The following is a 27,313-nucleotide window of genomic DNA, read 5'->3' as shown; positions in this document are numbered from 1 at the left end:
GTGAAATCCCAAGATATGCACTGAATGCTAGAGTCTGTGAAATTCAATCACAACTCAGTTATGATATATTTCGGTCCTTGCCTATTGATATTGCCCATTTTTTATTTTTTATTTGAAAACAAGCAATGCCACATAAAAAACCACAAATACATAAAAGACAGCAGTAAATAGCCATTCTTGATCAATCAGTCCATGAACCAAGAAACAAAACATAGAATAGCAATATCCAATGCGAGAAAAAAAGGAAAGAAGAAAAGAGAAGGCCTCCTTAAAGATACACATAATTTTAGTTATTAATTTATTTATTTTTATTTATTTATTTTATTCAGCTTATATCCCGCCCGACTAGCAAACAGCTCTCTGGGCGGCAAACATAGAAACATATACAATAATAAAATTACAAGATCAATATAACAAATATAAAAGTACACCATCTAAAATAAAAATTACAACATTTACATAAATAACTTAGATTAAAATGCCTCAGAGAAGAGAAAGGCTTTAACTTGGCGCCGAAAATATAATAGTGTTGGCGCCAGGTGTACCTCCTCGGGGAGACTATTCCACAATTCGGGTGCCACCACTGAGAAGGCCCTCGATCTTGTTACTACCCTCCGGGCCTCCCTATGGGTCGGGACCCGGAGGAGAGCCTTTGTAGTAGACCATAGTGTACGAGCCGGTTCATAACGGGAGAGGCGTTCCTGCAGGTATCGTGGTCCCGCGCCGTATAAGGCTTTATAGGTTAGTACCAACACTTTGAATCTGGCCCGGTAGCATATTGGAAGCCAGTGCAAGCGAGCCAGAACAGGTGTTATATGCTCAGACCGCTTAGTTCTTGTTAGCAGTCTGGCCGCCGTATTTTGCACTAGCTGTAGCTTCCGAACCGTCTTCAGAGGTAGCCCTACGTAGAACGCGTTGCAGTAGTCCAAACGTGAGGTTACCAGAGCATGAACCACTGATGTAAGGTCCTCCTTACTCAGATAGGGACGTAGCTGGGCTACCAACCGAAGTTGGTAGAACGCATTCCGTGCCACCGAGGCTACATGGGCCTCAAGTGATAGGGAAGAGTCTAAAACGACTCCCAAACTACGAACCTGATCCTTTAGGGGGAGTGTAACCCTGTCCAGGACAGGGTATGTATCCACCATCTGACCAGAGAAACCATCCACCAGCAGCATCTCAGTCTTATCAGGATTGAGTCTCAGTTTGTTAGTTCTCATCCAGTCCATTGTCGCATCCAGACAACGGTTCAGCACATCGACCGCCTCACCTGAAGAAGATGAGAAGGAGAAGTAGAGCTGCGTGTCATCAGCGTACTGATGACAACACACTCCAAAACTCCGGATGACCGCACCCAACGGCTTCATATAGATGTTAAAAAGCATGGGAGACAAGACCGAACCCTGCGGGACCCCATATTGGAAAACCCACGGGGTCGAGCAATGTTCCCCAAGTATTATCTTCTGGAGATGGCCCGCCAACTAGGAGCGGAACCACTGCCAAGCAGTGCCTCCAACAAGCCTCTCCAGAAGGATACCATGGTCGATGGTATCAAAAGCCGCTGAGAGATCAAGGAGAATCAACAGAGTTACACTCCCTCTGTCTCTCTCCCGACATAGGTCATCACACAGGGCGACCAAGGCCGTCTCAGTGCCAAAACCGGGTCTGAAACCCGACTGAAATGGATCTAGATAATCGGTTTCATCCAATAGCGCCTGGAGCTGGTCAGCAACCACTCGTTCCAAGACCTTGCCCAAGAATGGAACATTTGCCACTGGTCTATAGTTGTTAAAGTCCTCTGGGTCCAAGGAAGGTTTTTTCAGGAGTGGTCTCACTGCCATTTCTTTCAGACAGCCAGGGACCACTCCCTCTCGTAAAGAGGCATTTATCACTTCCTTGGCCCAGCCAGCTGTTCCATCCTTGCTAGTTTTTATAAGCCAAGAGGGGCAAGGATCAAGTACCGAAGTGGTTGCACGTACCTGTCCAAGCACCTTGTCCACGTCCTCGAACTGAACCGACTGAAACTCATCCAACAAAACATGACTAGACTGTGCTCCAGACACCTCATTAGGACTAACTGTCATAAAATGGGAATCTAGGTCCCGACGAATGCATAAGATCTTATGCTGGAAGTGCTCAGCAAACTCATTACAGCGAGCTACCGATGTATCTGCCATGTCCTGTGGGCCAGGATGGAGTAGCCCTCGGACAACTCTAAAAAGCTCCGCTGGGCGGGAGAGAGATTACTTAATAGTGGCGGCAAAATGTTGTTTCTTCGCCGCCCTCACCGCTCCTACATACCGCTTGGTAGAAGCACAAACCAGCGCATAATTGCATTCGTTGGGAGTTCGTCTCCTACTCCGCTCAAGCCGTCTCCTATCTTGCTTCATCGCTCTTAGCTCCAGAGTATACCAAGGAGCTGTATGAGCTCTACAAAGGAGAGGGCGCGCAGGAGCGATCGTGTCCACTGCCCGGGTCATCTCTGCATTCCACAGATTAGCCAGGGCTTCGACAGGAGCGCCAGTCCTATCAGCCAGAAAATCCCCCAGAGCCCTTTGAAAACCATCAGGATTCATTAGTCTCCGGGGGCGGACCATTTTAATAGGTCCCCCACCCTTGCAGAGGGAAAAGGCCACTGAAAGTCTAAACTTCAGCAAGCAGTGATCTGACCATGACAAAGGGAGAGATGTAAGACTCCCCACATCCAGATTACTATCCCCATGTCCAGTAGTAAAAACAAGGTCGAGAGTATGCCCCATGTTGGGCCACTAACACGTTGAGACAGCCCCATGGTTGTCATGGCGTCCATGAAGTCCTGAGCTGCCCCAGACAAAGAAGCCTCGGCATGGATGTTGACATCCCCCAGTACTAATAGTCATATTAAGTTGTCATATTGGTAATAAATTTTATAATATAAGAAAGGGAGCTTAGCAGATCCATATTTCCTATTCCAAAAAGTCTGCTATAGTTTCCATTATTGGTCACATCTATTACTTGGATCAAAAGAACCAAGGAATCTTACTCAGAGCTGCAAGTTCCCATACTTTAATATACATATCACTATTTCAAATCTGGGACTATTTTTTGTTTCCATATTTTAGTGTACAATATGCTAGTGACCACTATCAACTTTTTCATTTGTAAGTGGGATGACCACTGACGTTTTTCATTTGAATATTAATAAAAAGAAGATACTTAGGTTAGGCTGGGCATTAGCAGAGCACTCAACTGCAAAAGGAAAGGAAGACTGTATACAACTTTAAAATGTGATTTACCATTGTTCTTCCTATTTATCATTTTATTACCATTTAGAACTGTAAAATTTTCATAACAATAAATACATTGATCAGAAAACTGAAGTACAATGAGCCATTATTACAATTACTACAATTGCACATGTGATAAATTCACCTATTCAGGATTCTTTTCTAAGAGTTTGTAGTGCCACTTCAGGACAAGAAACCACTCTAGAATTATCCTTGGTCTGCTGGAAGTCTGACTGCACCCACTCTATCATTTACATAAGCTAAAAAGGAAGCCAGATTACTATGAACTGATCTTGTTTTCATAGACACCTGCTTCTCTGGCTGTGATGTGATAGTTGCTCTGAGAGTGCTACCTGCCAGTCTGGAGAACCAGCCTTGGATTGTGTTAACATGAGCATGTTTTCCATTGTTTAGCTATAATTAAGTTTTCTTGCAGGCTCTTTGCTTTTGTTGGTTGTGAAGAGATAAGCCAATCACAGTCAGCAAGTGGATAATTGAGATGAACCAGTTTTACTGATACTAACTTTGCTCTATTTATAGCTAGTTGAACAATTAAGTGTAATTAATATGTCTGGTGAAATGTATTAATGAAATGTATTCTATTCTCAGTGCTTCTGTTCCATAATATGATGTTGTAGTAGCAGCAGTACCAAATCAAGTATTCAGTGAAGATGCATGCAGCATTATTATAATCAATTGGCATTCTGTTCACTGACAATTGGTTGCATCAAAGTCACTCTTAAGCCAGACCTAGCAACATTTAACAATGTATGCATAAGTTGACAGTGATTAAGCACATGGACTCCAGTCTACACCATTTTTTAATTGGGGCATTGCCTGGTGTCCAAAATATGTCCTAAAATTAAATGTGACATTCAATGACACAAACAAGAAAGAGAAGAAATGTTCCTTAACCACCAATTAACACTGAACATGTTTAGCTGAAAAAGACCTGAACGGTTGCAACCCATCTGAGAAATGAATATTTCAGCCCACAATGTTTATATCTCAAGCCTTAAAGTATAAACATTGTGGGCTGAAATATCAATAAGGTATTAAGGTAGTTTTATTGTGGCTGGAACAAATGTTCATTGGAAATATGTTTAGGAAGCCATTAAAAACAATACCGTACTGAAACGTTTGCCTTTATGAGGGAATGAAACTCTTCAGGCATAATGCATTTTGTGCTTGGGTTGTGTTTAAGGGCTGTTCTTGCCAGGAAGTTTGAAAGGTCACAGGAGGTTCAAAAGTAAAGCTCAGGGGTGAACATATAATAAAGCAAAAACATATGACAAATAGTCACCACAGTTTCCAAGAAATATTTGGTAATCAGATATCAGTAGACTAGCAGTCACCAACCTTTTTGGACCAGAGGGCACATTTCAAATTTTGAGAGAGTGCTGGGGGCATCAGTCATAAAATGGCTTGCCATGCGGGCATAGCATAACATGCAATGGCTGCCAAAGGGGTCTAACACAAAATTAGAGAGTGATCATGGTGAAACTTTCCTCATAATTGTATTTCCAGCCCTACAGCTGTTAAAAGGCACAAGAACCCTGTTTGCCCCCAATGCCAACCCTAAACCAAAGCCTAGGCTGCCATCCTGTACCCTCTTACCTGGAAGTAAGCCCCATTAAACACAAACAGACTTACTTCTGAGTAGAAATGCATACCATTATACTGTAAGTACTATACAGTGAGTTCTTAATGAGTCTCTGGTTTTTAGCTCCTGCAAAGCAGAAAACATGACTAAGCCTCTTTGCAAAGTTTTCATGTTTGCCTTTGGGGGAGGGGAGGGATTTTAAACATTTATCCACACTTATTAATTTCTAGGCATTACCTGATCTAAGGTGAACCCAGCACAGGAAAGATGCATCCTGGTTGTTAGGGAAAACAGAAGGGCAAACTGACAGGCAGGAGCAGCCAGGCTGATTCATTTCACAGAAATTGGGAAGAAATGTACATGTACATTTTGCTTCATAACTTTCTTTCTAGAAGGGCTAGAGGCTTACTTTAAAAAAAAATGAAGCTCAGAATCTGTGCTACCTGCTTGGGGCACCCCTAAGTGCCATGGCACCTGCGGGTGATGAGTTGGCAACCCCTGCACTAGACCATCTACTGCGTTTATAAGACTACATGAAAGAGTATATAAGAATAGGTCAACAAGATCAAGCTGTATATACTGTAACCATTTCTAGAATACCTACATGCAAAGAATGGGGAAAAAATCAGAAACCTAATAGATGTAACAAGGAAGGTATGGAACAGTTAAATATTGTTAAACTAACAAGCTTACAAATGCAGAGAGATTTAGGGAAAGCATAAACAAGTGGAACCTAGTAACATATTCAAAGAGAGTTGGGAATTGCAGGGAAGGGAATTGATTATATGTATTTATGATGACATGAAATTAATGTGCTTAAGATAAAGTCAAACGTTTTAAACAAAATGAAGAACAAGTTAGACACTCATTCCTCAAAAAAGTAATAAATTACAAGTAATTCTTTTTTGTAACTAATTACTTCCAAGCTCTAGATGGTACCCATTGTTTTGGAGTACCAGTGCCTCTTTTTTGGCTGCTCATGGTAACTATTTTGTGCTGGCACCCATAGCAATTTTATCAAGGTATGAGTACTGGCACCTCATTTTTTTTTTTTTTTACGAAAAAAGCACACTCTAAAGTGAAGAGATCTGCAAATAAGCATCTAACTGTAGCGCAAGGTATATAAGTATTTGCCTTATCATGGAATTGATCATGGTTAGGATTTCAGTCCAATATAATTAATTGCACATGTAACTCCATTGTTTGGTAGCCTTTGCCAACCAGGTGCCCTCCAAATGTTTTGGACTATAACTCCTATCAACCCCATCTGGATAATGCTGATGGGAGTTGTAGCCTCAAGCACTGGAGGGCACTAGTTGACAAATGCTAATTTCCAGTGTATCAGAGAACACTGTGTGCCTACCTTCTTGCAGGTGCTTCCATTATGTGGACTTTTGCCATTATGTTTAACATTATTTGAAATTAAGACATGATCTTTCGCTGTCTTGTTTAATTTCATGGTGGAATTCTATCCATCAAAGATGACACAAAGGTTTGAGGAGGCTGATTATATAGACAGAACTTCATATCCCCCCTGAGAATTTCTGAACAATCATTTTACTCCATGCTTGAAGCACAACTGACATATGAAATAAGAAATCTGATTTCTTACTGAAAAATCTTGCTTGGTGGTGATGATCCAATAAGCAGATATTTCAGGTCAAGACACTTTTTTTTAATGCACCACACTTAACAGGAAGCATTTCTTTCAACTTCTGAATGGCAGAGTGTTTAATATCATAAGGATCATTAATAGAAATGTGGGCGAAAGAGACAAAACTAATTGCAAACCTCCTAGTTTGGTTTAATTTAGTTGCCTCTCCCTTCCAATCAGTGGAAGGTAGTGGAAGTCTAACATCTAGAAGACACCAGCTTCAGGAAAGCTGCTTCTGGATCTATATAATGGAAGGGAGAAGAAAAATATTGTTTAGCAGCATGACAACATGTGAAGTGGGGTGGGTAGCAAATGTATTTTTTCTATCTTACCGCCAAGACAAACTAATTGGCTCAGTATCCATGACAGTGGTGGAGTTCAGAGGTTAATACCACCACACACAAAACACAAAAAAGTCCCTGATATTGACACAGAATAAAGTTCTACCTGGAAGCAAGTATCACTAATTCAGTGGTATTTCAGTGGTGTTTTGTTCTGAGTAAACATGCATAGGATTGCACTGTATCTGAAGTAGCAGTTAAGAAAAAGTAGCAGTTAAGAAAACAAACAGTTAAGAAGTGGGGTGGGTAGCAAATGTATTTTTTCTATCTTACCGCCAAGACAAACTAATTGGCTCAGTATCCATGACAGTGGTGGAGTTCAGAGGTTAATACCACCACACACAAAACACAAAAAAGTCCCTGATATTGACACAGAATAAAGTTCTACCTGGAAGCAAGTATCATTAATTCAGTGGTATTTCAGTGGTGTTTTCTTCTGAGTAAACATGCATAGGATTGCACTGTATCTGAAGTAGCAGTTAAGAAAACATGAAGAAACATACATGGCACCAGTGTTGGAAAACAGGGCCCTGGTACAGTAATAATACAGAGACATTTGAAATGTTTGAAATCTGTTCAGAAACTGTAATTGAGTATGTGCTTCATTTCATTCACATGGTTCAGGTTTGTTTAAAGTACATATAAAAATCCATGAAAAAGCTGGCTCCGTTTAAATACAAGAAAAGTACTTAAGCTGTTGAGCCTCAGCTCTCCCAGAAGAGACAGGAAGGGGGGAGGCATGAGTTTCAGGCGCCTCCGCTGCCAGAAGACACAGAAGACTTGGGAGTTGTTGAGTCTGAGCGGGACCTTGGGGGGGGGGAAGCGAGCCTGAATTCCAGTCAGTTCCCACGGATGGCACAATCTCCGAGGAGGAGAGCGCGCCGCCCCCAGTTGCTGCTGAGGACCTGTTGGGGGAAGCTCCAGCGAAAGTGCCAACTCCTCCCTTACCAAGCAGTTCCCAGGATGCCACCAGCGTGACGCAGCCCCCTGACCTCGAGCCCATTACTCAGGAGCAGGTGTCTTCCAATGAGCCATTAGAGACACGCCCCCGTCACCTCGCTCCCGCCGCCGCGAAAAACGGACAGGGCAGAGACAGGACTTGCGAAGGAGTCAGAGATTACGATTGAAAACGTTCCCTACTTAAGCTTGCCTCTCACAGTGGGGAGCTGCTGAGTCAACTTCCTTCATATGCCGCAGAGCATATCTAGAGTGTAGTTAGGGATTTTAGTGAGTTAGTGCAGGTTGTTCTATGAAGTACAATGCCTTTGATGTATCCATTAGTTTAATAAAACGAGATTTAATTGCACCCGCGTCTCAGCCTCGTAGTTCTGGCTCTGGATGGGACATAAGCAGAACTAACTCACAAAATGTAAAAGCATGTTCAAGAGAATAAAGTAATAAAAAACTGCAATAAATAAAACTGTTTTATTGGCAATGAAAATGTATGTCTTATTAATGTGGATATAAAATAAAGAATGAAACATAGAGATATAAAGAAATGTTTTAATATCTTTTCACATGTCTCTTTGTTCCTTACAGAAGATGACGGATATATTTAGCAGATATATTTTAGTTTTCCTCATCATGATGTAATTCCTTTCCTTGAAGTGAGCAGCTCCATTCACTCATCACAATGCACATGTAGAGCAGGAGTGAGCACTGCTCCCCCTCAGCTCTGTAATTCAAGGGTAGCCAATATAATGCTTTCCAGATGTTGTTAGACTACAGTTCTAGCAACATCAGGGTGGGGGCATCACATTATTTATCCGTACTGTAATTTCTTGAAGACTTCTGGAATAGGATGGAAGTGAAAGAATGCAGGAATATCATCAGCTTCAGGGCTTTTACAAAATTGACCAAATGACTGAGGTGGGCCATTTGAGGCAAGTAAAATAAATAATTAAATTCACTCTTCATCTTTTATTATATTCACTACCATATAAGGGCAGAACGTGCCACGGTTTCTGACAGGAAAAAAAAGTGTCTGGAACTACAAATCTATGGAGAGGAGATGAAGCACTGTTATAATTTAAAAGGACAGCATGTCAAATATGTTTAGGTACTAAATCTCTGATTTTGTAAATATCAAAAGAAACAAAAAAGGTCTAAAGGAAGCTTTCAGCTGAGCTACAAATGTGTAGGGATAGTTTTATAAATGTATAACTAGTTTTCAATGAAAAGTATTTTTATTATTTAAACATTCTTTGAAGAGACCTCAAATTCATGTGAGAAGATTATTTTGTGAATAATATTTATAACAGGCCATGAATTCTCTCCAGGAATCAAGCGGTACAATCTAATTCATCCCATGCCCCTGAAATAAATCCCACTGAAGTCAATGAGCTTATCCTAAAATAAGTATATAAAAAAACCAACTTATGGCGACCCTATGAATAGGGTTTTCATGAGGCTGAGAGACAGTGACTGGCCCAAGGTGACCCAGTGAGCTTCATGGCTATGTGGGGATTGTCGTAATCCAACACCTTAACCACTACACCACACTGACTCTAAGTGTATAGAACTTACTTATTTAACCAAAGTGGTTAGTGAGGCTATGTTATTCACTTGGTTGGTTAATATTAGGGTGGACTGAGTCTAGATTAGACCTAGCCTTGATAAAATATTCAATTTAGTGGTCTTACATTTTTAGGATATCAAGGTTGGTTGCTGTATCAGCTGTGGGTCTCAGCTTCAATAAGATTGTCTTCTTTTGTGCTGCTAGTTCCCTAAATGTGTATTACATATTAAAAATAACACTACACTTGACATAGATACGTTCAGAGTCATGGCCACATGGCCAATTGGGCAAAGAGATTATGATGTCAAGGGCTGTAGCTCAGTGACAGATTACAAGTTCTGCATGCAGAAGGTCCCAAGTACAGCCTCTGGCATCTTCAGGTAGGGCTCGGAACCACCCCTTTCTGAAACCCGGAAGAGCTACTGCCAGTCAGTTTAGATAATAAAACACTAGATGGCCTAGTATTCTGACTTGGTATAAGCCTGCTTACTTTGTTCCTATTCATGTATTTATCAGCTCTCCTTCAGATCTTACATGTATATAAGCTCTACACATTTACGCTCTGTGCTGCATAGGTGACAAACTCATGGAAATCAAGTGTTAGACTACATACAGAGAAAGACAGAGACAGAGAGACAGAGCGAGCGAGCAGTGGTGTGCTGAAACAACTGGTCTGTGAAGACTGGTAATTAAAAGAACAAGAAAAACTTAAGGTAAAGTCATACATGCTGAAGTAGCCATGCAGCTTCCACTGAGGGAGCCGTTACTAATTAACTGAGAAGCAAAGACAGGAAGAGATGGGAGGAAGGGGAGGAGCAGAGACTGCAAAAGCAATGAACATTGGAGAATACTAGCCATGGAATGGAATGCAGAGAATGGGACAAAAGAACCAATCCACAAACACTGTGGTACGTATGTGATCTAAAAGCCCCTGGTTGTGTGAATAGTCAGAGCCACGTTTTCATTGCTGTTGTTTTAAAATAATGGAAGCTTTATTGGATGTCCTGGTCTTCTTTCTGGATAGAAGATATAAAGGTTGAAACTCCCAAACATGCCTATTTCCTTGTGCAGCTTTACTGATGTGTAATGATCTCAAATGAGGCTTCCCAAATCTTTCTAACTTCTGTATGTTTGAGCATGGTTACAGTGGTGAAGAGCCAGAGAATTAGCCCCGCTTTCATTCTTTTCACTCTCTCTTGAACAATACTTTCTTCTCTACGACAAGAACGCCTTGTTCTGCTGAGACGCCTCCGCATCGAACAGCTTCAAAGCTGCTGCTTGATTTATGTTCAACTTCCAAGGACTGAATGGAGGAGTCAGATAGTGGCAGGTCCTTTCAGGCTTACTGTGTAGAACATGAAAGGTACACGCGGATTACAGCACTTTTGGCATTTTTATGTTTTCAAGGCTCACAGATAAAGGAGTTGGGCTGGTGAACTTTTGAAAAATAGTTCTCCTGGAAGACTAATGCAGGTTTGGAGCCCCCTCCTAAATTCCTTTGCTTTTTTGGGCCACTACATTCTCTGGATCCACAAACTTCTTATGTTTCTTCTTTTCACTCACCCTTTTAAATTTTGTTCACTTTCCCTCTTTATAGAAGGTTGGTTGATCCTTCATTATACATCAACCTGTGTGCACACAATATACTCACCATATTCTCAATACACTATGTATCTGACAGGACCTCAGAGCCTTTATTGAGAGGCCTGCATTATGAACAGGATTAGGTGGTCTTAAGGCCACTTAACATTTTATGCAGCAAGTGCATTTGCCCCATGTATGCTGGTGTTTTTAGTAGAAATGTTTCAACAAGCAGGCAATGATAGCTCCCCTGGTGGATGCTCATCACTTGTCCTTCATGTTTTCAAATGCCTCTTTCCCCTTTATATGAATTAATTCAAGTGAATTGGTACCTCTTCCCACAGTGAGACTTGAACCCCAGGCCCCATCAAGGTACTTTTCCTTAGTTACCTGCATCTCATGCTATTTCTAAGTTCAGTCCCCAGAAATCTTCCAACTACAACTGGCTTGCATGTTCCTTTGCCTTTTTTATAACAACCTTCCTTCACCATTGCTGTTCCCAAGCAGCAAGAGCACATGTATCAAGGAGCACTGGGAGAAGAAAATTATGTACTACCTAGGATGTTTAGTGGTAAGAGCAGCCCAAGCTTGATATGTTTCCCATGCATGATTTAACATATCTACTCTTGTGTTAAATGCAAACTTCCAGATACCAAGTCTTCTGTACATGAAATTGACTATATTGATCTTGGCAAGCATGCTGCCACTCCCAGGTGTCACTGCGCTTTGTTCACCCTGTGTTCTTTCATTTAGCTTTGGGCTCTCTATTACTTTATTAGTTAAAATAACAGATTTGCTGTTTACTGTAAAACAGAATCTGTGAAGTGGTATCATTGTTTTCTATGACATATTCATGGAAATCACAGAGCATTGCCTTAAGAATTACAGAGCTGGGTTAAATTCAGATGCTATTGACTGACTTGAGAGAAAGTACTGGGTTTCAAATGTGCTCTATGTTTGTTTCTCTTCATAAGAGCTGCCTTTTTCTTTACAATCAGGTTGTGACCTCCGGCCTACCATGTAACTTAACTTTGAAGTACTAATACTGTCAATGCAAAAAACTGCACAGACTCAGAAAACTCAAAAACATAAGAAAGAAGTCTTACCTCTGAATGCTTATTTTTCATGTGGATTGGTCATAATTCTTTCATATTTTGCTTGCTGCATTTCAAACATACCTCTGATTAGGGATAGCATTCTTCTGTCTGGCTCTAAATGTGATATGCATACCTAGAATCAGTGCCAGGTTAATTGGGATAAGTGAACAGCATGTTCCTCTTTCAATGACTGCCACATCAACAAAAGGACTTGCATGTATGTTGAATCAGAACAGGGGTGGCTAACCCATGGCCCTCCAAATGTTGTTGGACTCCAACTCCCATCAGCCCCATGTAGCATAAGAAATGCTCAGAGGATGTGGGAGTTGTACTCTAGCAACATCTGGAGGACCACAGGTTAGCCACCCCTGCCATAGATAAAACTTTCTTACCATCTGCTCTCAAATATAGCAGTGGAGATAGTTCACATGCAAGTCATATTAGGAGCCAACTATTTGTACTTTATGGAAACAACAGAAGGCATGTTTGCTTCTATAAACTTTTCCAGCTGGATGAAACATTTTTCTTTCTAGGTCTCTGCCTTGGGTGTTTATTTGTATTGTTCAGTTGTTTTTTATATTGTTTTAAATCCTATTGTTTTCATTGAATGATTGTAAATCACATTGAGACTTATGTGAAAGATGAATGATGATGATGATGATGTGAACTTTAAAGGCCAAAATAGTTTGAGATCATGTTATTTAAAGGACTGCTTGTAATTGTATGAACCTGCCTGAGCCTTAAGATCAGAAGCTGGGTTTCTAGACCTGCTATCAAGGTCCATCAGACTGGTGGGCACTAGAGACAGGGCCTTTTCAGTGGTGGTCCCATATCTCTGGAATTCCCCCCTGAAAAAAGTACATATGGCCTCATCTTGGTTATCTTTTAAAGTGATCTTTTAAAGGAGTGAAACATTTTTATATTGGTGATGATCTTTCCTTCCATAGAAAAATACCTATGGAAGAAGTGATGTGAAAGTGTTACATTAGAAATCACAGTGCATGTTTTTATTATTATTATTATTATTATTATTATTATTATTATTATTAGTTCTGTGGAGATTAGATTCTTGTCCATTCCTGCTTATGAATCATTGCTGCAAAATTCTTGTGAAAATTTACATTCTGATTGTCCATGCCTATTCTTTTATAGAAGAAAAAGGGTTTTCTGAAGATGGATCAGAGTTTACACAGTGGGTTAAGAAAACAAAACTGTGCAGCACCTCAGGAAAGCATAGTGAATGAGTCTTGAGTGTTTGTCAAATGTTTGAAATGCAAAACATGTGAAATATTATTAAAGCCATAAAAAATCCCAGTCCTGGAGGACAATCAGCCCTCAAACCTTAATATTAGTAATGAATGATAGTTGACCAGAATCCCACATTACTAACAATAGCCATATGGAAATATATATTCAATTTCACATTAATTTCAAAATATGACAATCAACATGTGTTTAAAGAGTGAAAAATTCATCATAAGGAAGATGCTGCTGTTTTATCTGACAACCCTGAGGCAGGCTCATATACAATTCTGTTTTTATAAGGAATCATTTGTGATGAAAGCAAATGGAGAAAAAAGACAACTAAACAGTGGCAGCTGGTGGCTTCATGTTAGTGGGGCAGTAGAATATGCTTGAGGTTTTAGTCTGAACTTTCAGGGAGCAGGACATATTCTTGAAAGTTCACACTGAAACCTGGAGCGGATTCCACTGCCCCACTGAGGTGGAGTCACTGGCTTCCACTGAACTAAAGGCTACATTAACACACAAGAAGAGCTCTGCTGTATCTCTAGTCTAGCATTTGGTTTCTATCAGTGGCAAGCCATATATTTCTGGGAAGTCAATATGCAGGACATGAAGATAACAGCTTTCCCTTTTTGTTTATCCCCAGCAATTTGTATTCACAGATATATTGGCTCCGAACATGAAGGCTCCATTTAGCTTTCATTGCTCATAGCTGTTGATAGATAGATATCCTTCATCCCTCCTTCCCATCCATTTTAAAAGACATATAAGAGAGTGGCCATTACTACAACTTGCAGCAGTCAATTCCATGGATTGATTAGGCATTATATGAAGATGTATTTTCTTTTGTTTGTTCAATAACACCCTCATAAGACACAACACTGATAAATGTGAACACAGCTTGAGCAACTCCCCCCTCCTAAAAAAGAACCCAGTGAGGAGGACTGAGTATGCTTAGTAGCCACAGGACACGGTATTTGTGGGAGGAGGGGTAGAAAACTGTGAAGGGGGAAATGGATTATTCTGAAAGTGGGTGTGGCTGGAACCCTAAGAAATCCCACTTGCATCTCCTTATTGAAGCTGTTCTAGAGCTATACACTTTTAAAAAATAAAAATAACCTTGAAAATCTAAGGAAATTGCAGACAATGTATCCTGTGGATGTGTCAGAGTTCCTTCCAGGTAACAGTAAGGTTATTACATCCTAGTCTAGATTATTGAGTGTCTGAAACACCTTTTCATGAATCAGAACAGATTGATCAGAAGGAAAAAGTTAGGATGACACAGAATAAATTGCCTGAGAGGATGTGGCAATGATGCAGATTTCTCTCTGGAGTATAAGTGAAAGCTGTGAGATCTTTTAAGCCCAACAAAGATTGAGTAATTCATTTCATTTTTTTTTTAAAAAAGCCCTGTACTGGTAGAAGAAAACTGAACAGGTTTGTTAAAAAGCATAGATATATATTGTGTATATTTATAGTTCAGTGGCAAGGCATGCCTTGCATGCAGAAGGTTCCAGGTTCAATTCCCAGCACCAGGTAGGGCTGGGAATGTTCCTTTTCTGAACATAAGAAGAGTCTACTGGATCAGGCCAGTGGCCCATTTAGTCCAGTATCCTGTTCTCACACTGGCCAACCAGCTGCCCATGGGAAGCCCACAAGCAGGACCTGAGCACAAGAGCACTCTTACCCGCTGCTGTTTCCAGCAATTAGTATTCAGAAGCATACTGCCTCCAACTGTGGAAGCAGAGCATAGCCATTATGGCTAGTAGTCTTTGATACCATTATCCGCCATGAATTTGAATAAACTTCTATCATGTCACCTTTTCCTTGCCTTTTCTCTAAACTAAAAAGCCTCAAATGCTGCAAACGTTTCTCATAGGGGAGTCACTCCATCCGCTTGATATCCTGGTTGCCCTTTTTTGAACCTTTTCCAACTCTACAATATCCCTTTTGAGGTGAGGTGACCAGAACTGTACACAGTATTCCAAATGCGGTCGCACCATAGATTTATACTATGGCATTATGATATCAGCAGTTATATTTCCAATACCTTTCCTAATGATCTCTAGCATGGATATTGCCCTTTTCACAGCTGCTGCACACTGGGTTGACATCTTTATTGAGCTACCCATTACAGTCCCAAGGTCTCATTCTTGAACAGTCACTGCCAGTGCAGACCTCATGAGCATATATGTGAAATTAACATTTTTTTGCCCCAACATGCATCACTTTATATTCGCTCACATTAACTTGCATTTGCCATTTTACCGCCCATCCACTCAGGTTGGAGAAGTCCTTTTGGAGCTCTTCATAATATCTTTTGGTTTTAACAACCCTGAACAATTTAGTATCATCATTGGCCACATCTCTACTCACCCCTAACTCTAGATCATTTATGAACAAGTTAAAAAGCACAGGTCCCAACACTAACCCTCAGGGGACTCTACTTTCTATATCCATCCATTGGAATGGATGAAATCCTGGACAGCTGCTGCCAGTCAGTAGACAATACTGAGCTAGATGGACCAATGGTCTGACTCAGTATAAAGCAGCTTCCTATGTTCCAATGCTTTTATATATACATTGTTTTATATAAAAGCATTGGAGCTCTTCAGAAATGTGTGGGGGCTATTACATGCAGTCCCCAAGGACATGGTAGAACGATCTGAGGCCTGCTGTAATGAATTTGCTAGGCACTCCCAGGATAAAATCTTTAGCATCTGCCAGGACTTAGACTCCAGTGTTATAGCAAGCGAATCAAGTGAGGTATCCAGAGGACAGCCTTGTCCTGATTTCTTGGATGAGTTTCAGTTGCTACAGCTTGAGGATGTTGACAAAGTGCTTGGACAGGTTCATACAACCACTTCTGCACTGGATCCTTGCCCTTCTTGGCTAATAAAAGCTAGCAGGGATGGAACAGCCAGCTGGGCCAGGGAAGTGATTAATGCCTCTCTAATGCCTCTCAACAAGAGGGAGTGGTCCCTGGCCGCCTGAAAGAGGTGGTAGTGAGACCACTCCTGAAGATACCCTACCTGGACCCAGAAAATCTTAATAACTATAGGCTGGTGGCAAATATTCCATTCCTGGGCAAGGTACTTGAAAGAGCGGTTGCAGCCCAGCTCTAGACACTCTTGGATGGATCCATTTCAGTCAGGTTTCAGGCCTGGTTTTGGCACGGAAACAGCCTTGGTCGCCCTATATGATGACCTCTATTGGAAAAGAGACAGGGGGAGTGTGACTCTGTTTATTCTCCTTGATCTCTCAGCGGCTTTCGATACCACTGACCATGGTATCCTTCTGGGATGACTGGCTGAGTTGAGAGTGGGAGGGACTGCATGGCAGTGGTTCCACTCCTACTTGGCAGGTCAGCTCCAGAAGGTGGTGCTTGGGGAACATTGCTTGGCCCCATGGATTCTCCAGTATGGGGTTCCACAGGGGTCAGTTCTGTCCCCCATGCTGTTCAACATCTACATGAAACTGTTGGGTTTGGTCATCCGGAGTTTTGGAGTGCATTGCCATCAGTACGCTGATGACACGAAGCTCTATTTCTCCTTTTCATCTTCTTCAGGTGAGGCTGTCAATGTGCTGAACCCGTGCCTGGCTGCGACAATGGACTGGATGAGGGCTAATAAACTGAGGCTCAATCCAGACAAGACTGAGATGCTGCTAGTGTATGGTTCTTCTGACTGGATGGTGGATGTCCAACCTGTCCTGGATGGGGTTGCACTCCCCCTGAAGGAGCAGGTTTGTAGCTTGGGGGTTCTCCTAGAACCATCTCTGTCACTTGAGGCTCAGGTAGCCTCGGTGGCACGGAGTACCTTCTACCAGCTCCAGTTGGTGGCCCAGCTACGCCTCTATCTGGACAGGGATAACCTGGCTTCAGTTGTCCATGCTCTGGTAATCTCCAAGTTAGATTACTACAATGGGCTCCATGTGGGGCTGCCGTTCAAGACAGTTCAGAAATTGCAGCTTGTGCAAAATGCAGCAGCCAGATTGGTAACAGGGACCAGATGGTTCGAACATATAAAACCAATTCTGGCCCGCTTGCATTGGCTGCCTGTATGTTTCCAAGCCCGATTCAAGGTGCTGGTTTTAACTTACAAAGCCTTACACAGCTTGGGACCACAATACCTGATGGAATGCTTCTCCTGACACAAACCCATCCATACACTAAGCTCAACATCAAGGGTTTTCCTCCGGGTGCCTAAGGCGAGGGAAGCTGGGAGTCTGGCATCAAGAGAAAGGGCCTTCTCAGTGGTGGCCTCCCAATTATGGAAACATTTTTTTGATGAGGTGCACCTGGCGCCAACACTGTTATCTTTTCAGTGCCAGGTCAAGACTTTCCTCTTCTCCCAGGCATTTTATTAACAGCATTTGAATAGCATGTGTTTTTAACTTGCCTATCGGTTTTTATGAGTTTTAATTTGGTGTAGTTTAAATTTGTATACTTGTTTTTAATGTTTTTAATTGTTGTAAACCACCCAGAGAGCTTCGGCTATGAGGCGGTATATAAATTTATTTATTTATTTATTGCACTTGTATACAGCCACATAGCTGAAGCTCTCTGGATGGTTTATAGCAATCAAAAACATTAAAACAAATATACACTTTAAAACACATATTTTAAAAACAATTTAAAACACAATTTTAAATGCAATAAATAAATAAATAAATATTGCATTTGAGATATGTTTACTACATTTTCGGCCTCCAGTTGGGTACTCCGATGCAGCATCAGCACAGAGAGGCTGGTTCGGGACACGGAGTCTTTGTGGTCCAAAAATATTCCATCATGCTCAGTGGGCACACCTTCTGACAGATTTTATTTATTATGCATTTGTACTTGTAATTGTTGTAAACCGCCCAGAGAGCTTTGGCTATGGGACGGTATACAAATGCAACAAATAAATAAATAAATACTTGGGCAATATGAACAGACTCAGAATTTTCTTGTATCAACCATCTGCTGCCTAACAATGTCCTTGACTGAAGTTTTTGAGTCATGCTGGGAACCCTCAGGCTTTTATCATCCATGCCAATTGTCCTTGGTCTGGTCAGGTCTAGCTCAAGATTTTATGGTCATCATGACTCCTGGATGTCAGGCCTGGGTCATGGGCAGTAGTCTGAGGTGATTCAGGATCTGAGAACCAGAAGGGCTGAATCAGGATTGAAGAGCAAGCTAGAAGCAAAAGACAAAGCAGGAGGCAGGACTGAGGAACAAACCAGAGGTCACAACTGAAAAGTAACAACAGTTATGGTAACACACCAGAGTTCAGACATACCACCTTGCTCAGGTAAAGCTCAGCAGGAATAGGAAACCCTATTTTATTTATTTATTTATTTATTGCACTTGTATACTGCCCCATAGCTGAAGATCTCTGGGCGGTTTACAGCAATCAAAAACATTAAAACCCTACACACTCCTTTCTGCCCAGAAGGTTCTAATGGGTAGCCTCAGGGCCGACGCTAGGCATGCCTGGGCCCTTGGACACCAGCCTGCCCCAGGTGCTCAGCTCCTGCCTGTTCCACCTACCTCTCTCCTGTGTTTTGCTGCTGCGCATGCTGTGCGCGCAGGGCTACCATCAACCAAGATGGCGGCAGAGGCTTCTCTAAGGGACTGATGCCCCTGCCGCCATCTTGGTTGATGGCACGCATGCGCTGTATGCTACATGTGTGCACATGTCTGCCATCAACCAAGATGGTGGCGGGGGCATCAGCCTCTTAAAGAAGCCTCTGCCACCATCTTGGCTGATGGCCCTGCATGCACAGTACGCACAGCGACAGAACACAGGACAGAGGTAGGTGGAGCAAGCGGGCAGGCGGCCTGGAAGCTCTGTCCCTGTGAACCGCAGCAGGGACCCTGCCGTGGATGGTGGAAAGGCAGTGCTACTCTCCCACCCTAATGAGGGGACCTTCAAGGGCCCTTGGCCAGGGCCCGACCTGGCCTCCCTTTGGCACCGGCCCTGGGTAGCCTGGTTTGAGCCAGACCAGGGCCAGAAGTACCATGCAATGCAGCTGCACATAGTTTCTAGTAGCTTCTGACACTGTCTGAGGCTGTCCTAGTGCCTATCTAGTTCAATACATTACACAAGTTGTTGTATACTCAGTTTGAAGAAACAAAGTAAATGAGAGGAAGGTGGTGGTGGGAACCATATGTGACTCAATTGTCATGGACAGATGATTACATGATAAGCTCTGTGGGGGTGGGTAACCTATTAGAATGCTGGATACTGTAGATTTCCAGTCTACTCTTGGGTATTTTGAGCCAGTTTGACCCTCCCTCCTCTTTTGAAGCTCCACTGATTCCTGGAATAGGGAATTGTCCAGTTGACATGGTTGCTGCTAGATGCCTTCTCCTGCTGGCCACAGTTAAGGTAGCTCCTTGGCTTTTGAAGGAGTTGCTAGAGATGAAATGGCCTGGGGTAATAAACAGAGTGCAAGGGGCAGAATACATGGGACAAATCTTACTGAATATAGGTTAGAGCCGATTTGAAGGCCTATTCTGTGATGGTGTTGACAGGGAAGAAGCTTTCCTTCTCCGCTAATATTGCATCTGCCAATGCTGATGACTAGAGATTTTCTCAGTATTATAAGGGCTTTTGCAGGCTGTAGCCATCTGGTGTTGAACCCATGTAGCTGTGAATGTTCTACTTTGAGGTCACTATTTTGTGAAGTGTTTTGTAGGGAAAGTCACTCTGACTTTGCTATCATGTTAGTCTCAGAAAATCTGAAAGCTCCTTCTCCTCTACTTGTTGCAGTTGTTTAGAATAGCTTCAGCTGATTTCACCTGACAATGTACTTGACCAGTGTTCTTGGACTATATACCAAAACATCTCAGTTGACCTTGATCTTGGTTAGTGACAGCAAATGAAAGGGAGGACCTTTCAGTGGCATTCAGTCCCATTAATGATAGCATTCTTCTGGATAGACTTCATGGGTTGGTAGCTGGAGGTGCTTCTTTGCCATAGTTCTATAGCTACCTGCAGAGAAGCTTCCAGAAACTGGTGCTGTTGTTCTTCTCATTAGGAATTATCCTATGAGATTCTTCATGTCCAGTCTCCCATGCATTATAATAATCAAATGAAACTGCTAACTGAAATTGTCCAGAAGTGTAGAGTGCAGCTGTCATCACAATTACCCAGCTCTACTTCTCCTTTTCCTCAGACTGAGGTGTGGTGACAACCTCCCAGAATGAGTGTCTGTGCAATCCTAAACATGCCTATTCAGAAATAAATCCCATTGAGTTCAGTGGATGGGGTCACACTTCCCTTTAAGATCAGATTTGCAGTTTGATCCTGGAAGTTTAGGGAACAGATGTAGATTAGAATGTTTTTTTAAGTCTTTTGTTGATGTGCTAGGAGCACATTCCTGCTGAAAGGCTGTATATAAATACTGCAAATATATACATATTTTTTTGGGAGGGGACCTATGCTGTTGTTGTTGGGCTTTGCAGCAGCCAACTTTGAGGCTAAGACTCCTGGGTGGGGAGGGCTGGAATTCCCAGGAGAGCACAGCTGGCCTTGGGCTGGGGAGGGGGTTTATATTTATGTTTATGATTTATTTTTATTTTTTATCTGCTGGAAGGTCGGCGAGGAATTGTTTTTTGCTTTGGCAGCCAGGAGTTGCTGTTTTAGTTTATCATGTGGGCAGGAGAATTTTGGACTGCTCTGGGGTAGCAGGGGGGAGCCCAATTCTAGTGGTCTCAGGTAAGGGGACATATGGCGTTGGGTCAATGGTGAGCCAGTTGAGGGGAAGTCTGTCCAGACAACTGAACTCTGGACCATGACACAGACAGTTACAGCTTGTGCTGTGTTCTGACCCTTTTTCCAGCCAAAGGGATCTCTGCTTGCTGCTGTAATTGTCAGGTCAATCCATAATAAAATCTCTCTCATCCACAATTTAACTGAGGATGAGGATGTTGACCTGGTGTGTATAACCAAGACCTGGGTGGGAGAGCAAGGTGGGGTCAGCCTCTCCCAGTTGTGCCCACCCAGGTACTTGGTTCAGCATCAGGGTAGGCTTGAATGCCAGGGAGGGGGGGTTGTGGTCTATAGGAATACCATCTTGCTCTCCAGGCTCCCTGTTAGTCTGAGCACCAATCTGGAGTGTACAAGGTACAGACTGGGGATTGTGTTGGTGTACCATCCACCCTACTGCCCAACAGCCTCCCTACCTGAGCTGACAGATGTGGTCTCAGATGTAGTGTTGAGGATCCCATTACTGTTAGTCTTGGGAGATATCAACATTCATGCCAGGTCCGCTCTGTCAGGGGCTGTTTAGGACTTCATGGTCTCCATGACAACCATGGGGCTGCCCCAACATGTCATTTGGCCAACACATATCATAGGACACACTCTGGATTTGGTTTTCTCAGTCAGGTAGGGAGAGGGTGATCTGAAGGTGGGGACATAAAAACAGTCCCTGTGTTGAGGTCAGATCACCTGCTGTTGAGTTTTAGATTCACAGTGGCCTTTTCCCTCTGCAGGGCTGGGGGACCTATTAAGATGGTCTGCTCCCAAAAACTAATGAGGGCACTGGGGAGTTTACCTGGTGGTATGGCTGGCACTTCTGTTGAAGCCCTGGCTGATCTGTAGAATACAGAGATGACCTGGGCGATTGATGCGATTGCACCTGAAAGTCGTCTCCCAACTGGCATAGCTCAGAAAGCTCCATGATATACCCTGGAGCTAAGAGCAATGAAGTGAGAAGGGAAATGGTTTGAGTGCAGCTGGAGAAAAATGCCCAACAAATGTAATCAAACACTGGTACGTGCTCATGTTCAAGCCTACTCAACAGCAGTGTAGGTGGAGAAGAAAACTTACATCATCTCCATTGGGTACTCAGCTTGCTGTCCAGCAAAGCTGTTTAAGCTGGCTAAGGGTACCCATGTCTGAGTCTACTCAGTGGCTGTGAAGGTGGTGAAGAAAACCTACTTCCCTGCCTCTACTGCATCCTCAGATGGCTCTCCAGCAGAGATTTTAGAGTGAATACATATTGGGTCTAGGGAGGTGGTAAAGCCCACTGTGACATTTTGCTAAGCATTTTGAGGATAAAATCACTCCTATTTGCCAGAATCTGGACTCCATTGTTAATGCTGATGATCTGAGTGCGGTTTCTGGAGTGCTTTCTTGTCCGATGTCATTGGATGAGTTTCAGTTGCTGCAGCCTGAGGACGTGGACAAGGTTGGGTTCATGCAACCGCTTGTGTCTTGGACCCTTGCCCTTCATGGCTGATAAAATCTGGCAGGGAGGCAATAGCAGGATGGCCAGAGAGATAATTAATGCTTCTCTCAAATAAGAAGTGGTCCCAGGCTGCCTGAAGGAATAATCTTTCCCTGGACCCAAGAGACTAGTTTCTTTGCCCATTTCTGGGCAAGGATCTTGAGAGGGTTGCAAGCCAGACCCAGGTATTCTTGGAGGAGGAAGCTTTTCTAGATCTATTTCAATCAGGAATCAAGCCTGGATTTGGTTCAGAAACTGCTTTGGTTGCCTGGTATGATGACCTGTGTTGGAAGGGAGATGGTGGGAGTGTGACTCTGTTGATCCCCCTTGATCTTTCAGCAGCTTCTGATACCATTGGCCATGGTGTGCTTCTGGGGAGACTGTCTGAGGTGGGTGTTGGGGATACCACATTTGGTCCTGCTTGGATGGCCAGCTCCAGAAAGTGGTTCTTGGGGAGCATTGCTTGGCTCTATGGGTTCTTCAGTATGGGGTCCCACAGGGGTCAGTTCTGTCTCTCATGTTGTTTAACATCTACATCTCTGAGTGGGGTCATACAGAGTTTTGGAATGCGTTGCCATCAGCATGCTGATGACAAGTGGCTCTATTTCTCCTTTTTGTCTTCTGCAGGTGAAGCAGTGGATGTGCTGAATCAGTATTTGGTTGTGATAATTGACTGGATGAGGGCCAATAAACTGAAGCTTAATCCAGACCAGACTGTTGGTGGGTGGGTGGTTCCTCTGACCTCCTGAATGGTGTGCAGCCTGCTCTAGACAAGGGTCACATTTCCTTTGAAGTAGCTGATTTGTAGTTTGGGGGTTATCCTGGATCCATTGCTGTTGCTTGAGGCACAGGTGGCCTCAGTGGTGTCGAGTGCTTTCCACTAGCTTAGGCTGGTGGCCCATTTGTCACCCTATCTGGACAAGGATAACCTGGCTACATGAATCTATGCTCTAGTAACCTCAGGGTTGGATTATTGCAATGTGCTTTACATGAGCTGCCTTTGAAAATGGTTCAGAAGCTTCAATTAGTGCAAAATATGGATGCCTAAATGTTGATGGGTTCAAGGTGAACAGATCATATAACACCAAATCTGTTCCAGTTACACTGGTTGCCTGTACACCTCTGAGCCCAATTCAAAGTGCTGGTTTTTACTTACAAAGTCCTTTACGGCTCAGGAGCCCAATATTTTCTGAAATGCCTCTCCCAACATGATCCTATCTGGACCCTTAGATCTTATTTTGAGGCCCTTCTCCAGGTCCCTTCTCTGAGGGAGGCTTGGAGGGTGGTGACAAGGGAGAGGGCCTTTTCAGTTGTGGTTCCCCATCTGTGGAAGTGCTCCCCAGTGAGGTCCGCCTGGCACCTTCATTGACATTTTTTAGGCACCAGGTAAAAACTTATATTTTCTCCCAGGCATTTTGTGGTTTGCATTAGTGTTTGTATTAGATGATGTTGTTTGTATGATGCCAAACCTGCCTGTGACTATATGGGTGAGGTTGTTGTAATATGTTTGGGTTCAATATATAGAGCCAACAGTTAACAAGATAGTTTTATTAAGTAGCAGTTACAACACCATTTTTTCTCCTCAAGCTTCTTCAGTCAACCAGGCTCCACCCCCTCACTCCATTCTTCAGGGATCATCTCTAAACTCCCATCCCAATGTTTCTTGTAAGAAAATGTCTCTAAATTACTACAATCACCACCTCTTCCCTTTTCTCAACCAAAGTAACAAATACCAACAGACAAAAAAGAACTAAATTCTGTACAGGAGAGGTTACTAGCACATCACTTTAAAGTGAGGTTTTGTCCCAGGCTTCTCAGCAAGTTTCTATAAGTCTCTGTGGAGCTTTCACCTTCCTTTCTGACTGCCCAGGCATCTCATATTTCTTCCCCTTATCTTCCATAACGTCATTCTGGGGAACAACTTGTTTTTCTTTCTGCTCCTATGAACATACAAGAGGTGTTGATGTACAGTCTGTCCCATTTCCACTTGCTGGAGCATCTGGATCACTGGGAATGCTCGGCGATCCCGACAATTATGTTGAAAAGCCTGTCCTTAAGCTGTTTGGATGGACCTTTCAATAAGGCCGTTGGATTGGGGGTAATTGGGACTGGATGTACTGTGACGGAAGTCCCAATCCTTTGCAAACTGCTTAACCTCTGAACTGGGAAACTGAGGTGTATTGTCACTAAAAACTTCACATGGGATTCCATGCCTTGCAAACACTGATGCACTTCTTGTACCATTCAGATTGCAGATCTCTGGATACAGGGAGTAATAATCAGTAACTATCAAGTATGCTCATCAATTCAACATACAGAGATCAGTTCTCTGGAACAGGGTGAGAATGCAGAGGTTCCACCTGCTGGGATGGCTGGAACTTTAAACAAGTGAACAGTTTGCTACTGTGTTAGCAATATCCTGATTAATCCATGGCCAATACACTACCTCCCATACCTTCTTCTTACATTTTTCAATTCCAAGATGATCTTCATGGATCTTTCTGAGCATTTCATGCTGGAGGGTCCTTGGAATCACTACCTTGCTGCCTTTGAAAATCAGCCCATCTATCACTGAGAGGTCATGTCTGCAGTTCCAGTACTCCCATAGGCTTGGATCACAGCTGCTGCACTCCTGTGGCCAACCATCAAATATATGTTTTTTCAGGAGGCGCATGGCATGATCATTCCGCTTGCATTGGCTGTCTGTATGCTTCCGAGCTCGATTCAAAGTGCTGGTTATAACCTATAAAGCCTTACACTTCTTGGGACCACAATACCTGATGAAACGCCTGCCCCAAAACGAACCCACCCGTACACTATGCTCAACATCAAAGGCCCTCCTCTGGGTGCCTACTCCGAGGGAAGCTCGGAGGATGGCAACAAGGGAGAGCGCTTTCTCAGTGGTGTCCCCCAAATTATGGAATGATCTACCTGATGAGGTGTGCCTGGTGCCAACACTGTTATCTTTTCGGTGCCAGGTCAAGACTTTCTTCTTCTCCCAGGCATTTTAGCATGTGTTTTTAAATTGTTTTTTAAAAGTGTTTTTAAATTTGTATATTTGTTTTTAATGTTTTTAATTGTTGTAAACCACCCAGAGAGCTTTGGCTATAGGGAGGTATACAAATGTAATAAATAATAATAATAATCATTCTCTGTTTCTAAAATTTGCTGTAATTTTCTATCAGCTGTTGGAAGTGACTGTACTATCAGGTCTACACATGTCTGCACCTCCATATCTGAAATATGCTCTGGGTACAAAGAAGGTTGTGTTGCCCTGGGCAGTGCATCTGCTGTAAACATCAATTTGCCTGGTGTATAGGACACTATCAAGCCATATTTTTGTAATTTGAGCATCATCCTTTGGATTCTCCAAGTACAATCATTTAATGGCTTTTCAAACAATGCTATCAGAGGTTTATGGTTAGTTTCAATTTGCACTTTTTGTCCATAGATAAACTGGTAGAATCTCTGGCAAGCAAACAGGATACCTAGCAGCTCTTTTTCAATCTGTGCATACCTGGTTTCTCCTCATTCAATGCCTTAGATGCATACACCACTGGTTGCGAGTTACCACCATGGTTCTGCATAATCACTGCACCCAGCCCAGACTGTGAGGAATCTGAAGATATCTTGAGAGACTTACCACTATCATAGAACTTTAAGAGAGGGGCTCTGTTAAGTTCCTTTTTCAAGATGGCCCATGCTTCCTGTGGTGCATCCCAGTTTGTGTTCAAGAAGTGCCCAGAGGGGTGATGCTTTAGATGACAAATTCGGTATAAATTTCCCAAGGTAATTAACCATCCCTAGAAATCGTTGCATATCTTTCTTGGATTGGGGCTGTAGCATCATTTCAATAGCCTCAACCTTTCTCTTGTCAGGTTTTACTCCCTCTGTAGAGATCACATCTCCCAAAAATGTGACCCCAAATAGACGTTTTTCTTTATGTAATTTCAGATTTGCTGCTCTTGTTGCATATAAGACCTTCTGAAGCCGCAGATCATGTTCAGCTTTGGTAGAACTCCACACAATGATATCATCCATTGAGGTGTCAACTTCATCAATGTGCTCACATATTGTATGTATGGTTCTATGGTACACTTTGGGTGCTGAAGCCACACCAAATGGGAGCAGCAGAAAGGAATACCTCCCAAAGGGACTGTCCTCTGTGACTTTTAACTGCCAAAAGCCAGAGGAGGCATAAAGTTTGCTGAAAAAGCAAACATTTGCAAATTGTGCCATGATTTCCTCCCTAGTGGGAAGTTTGAAATGCTCCTTCTTTATAGCTTTGTTAAGGCTTCTGGGATCAAAACAAACCTGTAACTTGCCATTAGGTTTCTCTACAATGACTAGAGAGCTCACTCATTCTGTGGGTTCCTCAATCTTCTCAATGACCTGTAAAGGCTCCATCCTCTCTGTCACAAAGTGCAAAAGGCACTTTTCTGCATGGATGGATCACTGATGGAAACTGATTTATGTATTTGGATTGTATGTTCCCCTGGTAAACAGCCTAGTCCTTCAAATATATTGTGATAACTCAAACTCAATGTCTCCTATTCCTGTTCTCCATTGGCTTTCATGGCCAGTACCCGTTTAATCAGATGAAGCTTCTCACATGCTGCCAAACCCAGAACTGGAGTCACCTGTTGAAGAACTATAAATGCCAGGTTGTACACATGGTCTTTGTATCTGATGCTGGTAATCCAATGTCCCTTTGCCGGTATCTTTACTCCAGAATACCCAGTTAGTTTAATACTTGTTGGATGTATTTTTGGTCTGTCTTGGAATC

At 42.7% G+C, this 27,313-nt stretch overlaps 1 long non-coding RNA gene across 1 annotated transcript; it reads left to right on the top strand.

Annotated features, from left to right (window-relative positions):
- Positions 1-10,082: 10,082 nt before the first annotated feature.
- On the top strand, positions 10,083-27,066 carry LOC133388429 (uncharacterized). Its single transcript, XR_009763804.1, has 2 exons — positions 10,083-10,290; positions 26,482-27,066. It is a non-coding gene; the product is annotated as an uncharacterized LOC133388429 (long non-coding RNA).
- The last annotated feature ends 247 nt before the right edge of the window (positions 27,067-27,313 follow it).

Source organism: Rhineura floridana, chromosome 7 (assembly GCF_030035675.1).
Source record: "Rhineura floridana isolate rRhiFlo1 chromosome 7, rRhiFlo1.hap2, whole genome shotgun sequence".
Classification (NCBI taxonomy): domain Eukaryota; kingdom Metazoa; phylum Chordata; class Lepidosauria; order Squamata; family Rhineuridae; genus Rhineura; species Rhineura floridana.
The sequence above is the reverse complement of the archived record's forward strand: the minus strand, read 5'-3'. Positions and strand labels throughout refer to the sequence as shown.